The sequence below is a fragment of the Cupressus sempervirens genome, chromosome 8, assembly GCF_028749045.1.
Source record: "Cupressus sempervirens isolate cs-2001-9-10 chromosome 8, ASM2874904v1, whole genome shotgun sequence".
Taxonomy (NCBI): domain Eukaryota; kingdom Viridiplantae; phylum Streptophyta; class Pinopsida; order Cupressales; family Cupressaceae; genus Cupressus; species Cupressus sempervirens.
Window position 1 is genome coordinate 35376913 of NC_143125.1, and position 5830 is coordinate 35382742.

The following is a 5830-nucleotide window of genomic DNA, read 5'->3' on the forward strand; positions in this document are numbered from 1 at the left end:
CTTAGGTTAATGCATTATTTTATTATATTGTATTATTTTATTATTTATTTAGGTGAGAGACTTAAAAGTTTGTGTACTCTCATGAGTTATCATGTTGACAACACAGGAGTACGCAACTCTAATTTAGCACATGTTGTCTACAACATAAATTTGCGTGCTACACCATTGTAGGCTTATCCTCTCATCATCACACTTACTTCTATGCTTAATGGAGGATAACCCATATCTGGTGGACATGTGCCTGGTTGTATGACTTATCATGTTGCTAACTTCTATGCATTCTAGAAGCTCTTTAGAGGCCTTTATATACAAGCACTCCTAGTGTACTTTCATATGGCATATTGAATGAATATATTGTTATTCTGATCATACTCTCTCTTTGGTCTACTATTGTGCTTGTGTTTGAGTTCCTTGGTCTTGGGTGAATTCTGCCCTAAGGCAAATTCTTACATAGTATTAGAGCTTGGGAAGATTCTCATCACTATTCATTCGAAACCATAGTTGTTTTAGCACCTTGACCCAAATCTAGAGAATTTGCAAAAATTGGGAGTGTCTAGAGCAAAATTGAGCAAAAATTTTGTCTTTTTTTGCCTCACAATTGACTTTAGCAAAAATTTGTAAACCGGCACTAAAGGCATCAATTTGCAAATCAGGTATGATCTAATCAATCTGTTAATCTATTATTCGGATCTAATTTTTAATTTAATTCTATGCAATTATTTTGATTTGGGTATTTTCGGATTTTTTTTGTCCAATCTAGCTAGCAAAGAATTATTTTTTGCAAAATCCAGCCGTCACACCCCAACCCTACAAATTTGGGAGAATATTTGATTTTTACAGGTGTATATTCTTTAATCTGTAGTTCCAATATTTCCTCGATTATAGCAAACATTCCAAAGAATCTGGCAATCACACAACATTTCCAAAAGCGGCCAACACACAAATCCAACATCTACAGTAACCAGCAGATAGAGAAATTTTGGTACTAGCCAAACCAATCCTATTCAAGCACAATCTTACTAGCGATCACATTGCACAGGAACCTGGCGCCTAACCCAACCCTTCAATCTTTGGCAGGCTTCGTGATTTGTGTTTTGTGTGCTGAGTGTTTTAAACATTGCACCTTAACAAATCCCCACGAATGTGGGATTTTTCACCATTTTTTTGACTACCGTGAAATGAACCCTCGGCACCACAAAAACCATTATCAATACCATTGTAGTATTTAATCTAGCCTTTGTCACCTGCCAACTCATGTACCTGCCTAGACATGCGAACCCACAAAACCTACGCCACATGGAGTGTTATCCTATACACATAGGTGTCCAAGTTGACACACTAAATAAGCATCCATTCAACATCATGTACATCACAGGTTAGCCACGTTAGTGCTAGCATGGATCTATATCAACACGATCACCTAGACATGTCATTTTTTGTTTGTACAAATTGTACAATTTTGTATAATGGTGATGTCACTTTAACGTTATCACAGGGTTGAGAATTGAGAACGTCATCACGTTCCTGAGTCTAAATTTGATGGTTGTCTTATCGTCATTTCAGGGTAAATTTGAACTACTACAATGGTTGTATGACCATCAAATTTAACTCCATCTTTTGCTGATGCAAGTCCTCTCCAAATTGATTTTTGCTTTTGCAGTCTGACTTTGGGAGGCCATATCTCAGTCATCCAAACTCCAATCAGGTCCAATTTTTTTAAAATTGGGTAGAATTTCTTAAACTTTTAAGTGGTGGAGCTATTTTCTAGTTTTGGTGCACAGATTTGTCAAAAAATGCATCTTTTGGCAGTTGTACCTGTCCAATCCTGCATTTTGCAACTTCAAATGCTCCGTATAGGCTTATCTGGACACAAAAATAGGTTCCCTTTTTTTTGAAAATGCATTTTTTTTTGTCTATTTTATAGATCTACAATCAAATTGTAGGTTGTGTCGACAAAAGTGTCACTTTCAAAAATAGGGCCTTTCTTTGCTTTGTATTACTTCAAATTGTTGTACATTGTAAAGTTTCGGATTTCTAATCTTTCAAGAGGTTATAACAAGCAAAATCAGAAGTCCATGAAGGCCAAAATTAGCAAGTGGCCATTGTAATCGCACTACTTATAAAGTGCCAAAAGCATCTTTTTTTTTTTTTTGGGGGGGGGGGGGGGGGGGGGGGTGGGTTTCTTGATTTAGTGAAAAGGGGGGTGTTCTTGATGTTGTATTCCTTCTTTTCTGCAATATTCTTTCATTTTCTGCATTATGGGAAATTTTAAGTTTCCAAAATTAACTCCACATAACTATGCTACATGGTCCATCAAAATCTAGTATCATTTAATGCATAATGGAGTTTCTCAATATGTAGATGGTACCCTTCCTAAACCAATAGGTAATAATGTATCAACAAGTGATATTTCAGCTTAGGTGGAAATAGATAGGAAAGCTCTAAGGGATATATGTTTGGGGTTTGATGACAAGATCATGTATCAAATTAGGAAGTCTTCTACATCCAAGGAAGCTTGGGATACCCTCAAAAACCTATATGGTAAAGTGTCTGAAAATGATGTTTTCAAAATTGAAGATGAGCTTGTCTCCTTAGATCCTAAGTCATTTGATTCTATACAAGATTTCATCATTAAGGTGAATGAACTAAGGACAAAGCTTACTAATTGTGGGAATCCTATTAAAGATGATAGGTTGATCTATCTTATTCATAATAAGCTATCATCAGAGTATTCCACATTTGTTTCTTCTTATAACACCTCAAAGACTACATTAAGAAATTCTCTTTTGTTGAATATGTTGATCTGTTGGATATAGAAGGAAAGAAGTTGATATCAATGAGGATTCTCAATTCACCTAAGTCTAAAGCATTGGTGGCCAATAATGAGGGTTCTCAAAATTCAGCTGGTCAATCTTCAAATAAAGGAAAGGGTTAGAATAAGAAGTGGAAGAACAAACCAGAGGATGTAGAAAAGACACCACCACAATACAATCAACAAGGCAAGTCTTCCTCAAATTCCAAAAAGAAGGGGGACAATAATAAGGAGAAGAAAAAGTGTGCTTATTTCAATAAAATGGGTCATGAAGAACATGGGTGTTATCATAAGAAGATTGATGTGTTGACCAACATCATGAAGAATCATAATGTTCCACTGCCTAATTCTTACAAGGATAAAGGGTCTTCTTCAAATTCAAAGGGAAAAGGGCAAGCAAACATGGCATATTCAAACTCTTCAAAGGAATGGATACTTGACTTAGGTGCCTCTTATCACATGGGTTCTTCTAAGGAGCATTTTTCTTCAATGAAGCAATCAAAGGTACCACACACCTTTGTGGGAGATGATACCAAAATGGAAGTTGAAGGAAAAGGAAATGTGGAGACAAAAAATGAAGAGTTTCAAGATGTTCTCTATGTTCCAAACCTAAGTTCTAATCTCCTCTCGATTTACCAAGTCACTCACCTCAAAGATGGACATAGAGTTGAGTTCCTTCCAAACTCAGTATAGGTGCACAACCTAAAAGATGATTCAGTGGTTACAGTAGGGAAAGTTAATCATGAAAAAAGGTTGTATTCTTTCTCCCATTTTATGCCCAAGTCTCCTTCACAGGCCTTGTTAACATAGTCAAATTCAACAATCAAATTATGGCATGAGCGGTTTGGTCATCTTGCCTTCCGCTACCTTCAGCAACTTTGCACAAACAAAATTGTCAAAGGTCTACCCCAAATCAACTTTTCCACACGTGAATGTTCAATAGATTTAGTGGATATGCATCCAAAGGGGAAGTTATAGAAAGAGAAGTCTTCAAGAGCACTAGTTGTTCTTCAAATGGTTCACATGGTATTAGTAGGACCTTTTGCAGTAACAACAATTAGCCAGGGTCACTACATACTTGCCTTCATTGATGACTTTTCAAGATACACTTGGGCTACTTTCTTCATCGTAAGAATGAAGTGTTGTACAAGTTTCTAGCCTTCAAGACTCACGTTGAAAAAAAATTGAGAAAAGCCATCAAAGTTCTAAGAAGGACAATGAGAGCAGATATGTGAACAAAAGACTTACAAACTTTTGTAGACTTGAGGGAATTGATCTTTAGAATCCACCATCATTCAGTCTGCATAAGACAGATGTTGCAACATTGAGGATCTACACTCTTGAGTCCATGGCAAGTTGCATCATACAAGCCACGTCTCTAGATCCATCACTTGAAGTCGAAGTAATTAGTAGTGCCACTCACATTCTTAACAGGTCTTCTCATCCAACCTTAGATGGCAAGACTCCTTTTGAGGCATGGTGTGGTAGAAAACCTATTGTGACACACTTTAGAGTCTTCAATTGTCCTGCATGGGCAAATACATCTTCTGGGGGATGCAAGGTACAATCACCTCAGCCTTGTACTTTCATTGGTTATGAAGATAGTGTGAAGACATACAAACTATTGGATCTAAAGACCCATCAAATCTTTGTGGAGAAGGATGTACACTTTGAGGAAAGTTCACCAAGCTTGTCCTCTTATCCTCTCCACACATCATATTGTGTGGAAACTAATAGTGACACCAGCAATAATGCTTCAACAAATTCAAACATATGGGATTCTATCAACAATTGCAACGAGAGGTCACTACATTAGTCCGGTCCACATGCATATTTTGCCATAGTGATAGGTCCAACACAATAGGGTATATCTAGTCTTCCAAGTCCAACTTTAGTGATAGATTTGGGGTACAGTATTGATGATCTACCTCTTCTTCTTGATGCAGAAAAACCTTCTTCAGTTGTCACAAGGGCTCCATTTGACCCTCTTGTTCATTCTCTACATGATCAATTGTTACAGGTTGAAGTGATTGTGGATACTTATGATCAACAGTTGTAGAGGGGTTCTTCATTAGCTAAGGAGATAGATAGTTCTTTGAGACAGGTTCTTCAGCCAGTTGAGCAGGTTTTAGAGACATCACTTACCTATGGGATTATTTCCATGCATAGTGGAAGCATCTCATTTATACCCTTGGCCTTGTTTCTTCCTAAGGGGAGGAAAACCATTCTACAGTCTTGGATCAACTTCTTCATCTAAACAATCACTACTTGGCATTCTTCTTTAAGGGGGGGAGCCTATCATGTCTCTCTTCCTCTTCTCATTTTTCTCTTACGAATATATTGGATGTATGTCATAATGGGGGGGTCTTGATTATGCCATCCATCCATACATCATGTGTTTTTCATCTCTCTTTTTGGGGGAGGGTTTTTCCGATGAGGTTTTCCCTCTTTCTTCGCTTTATGAGAGATTACATTTCATTATGTACATGGTACCTAACATGGCCTAGTAGCCAGGACCCATCATGTATTTCATCCTAAATTTCGTAAGCTTAAGGGCATTCCCCTAAGTTGCACTTAAGGGGGCATGTTGGTGTAAATAAGTATTTACTATTTACACTTTACTTAAGTTTACTTAGGTTAATGCATTATTTTATTATTTATTTAGGTGAGGCACTTAGGAGTTTGTGTACTCTCATGAGTTGTCATGTTAACAACACAAAAGTATGGAACTCTAATTTAGCACATGTTGTCTACAACATAAATTTGCATGCTACACCATTGTAGACTTATCCTCTCATCATCACACTTACTTTTGTGCTTAATGGAGGATAACTCATATCTGGTGGACATGTGCCTGGTCATATGACTTATCATGTTGCTAACTTTTATGCATTCTAGAAGCTCTCTAAAGGCCTTTATATACATACACTCCTAGTGTACATTCTGTTGGTAAACATATTTGTTCTTTTTAATTATAACTCTTAAATACCCAAACATGGAACAATATTTGATTACAAA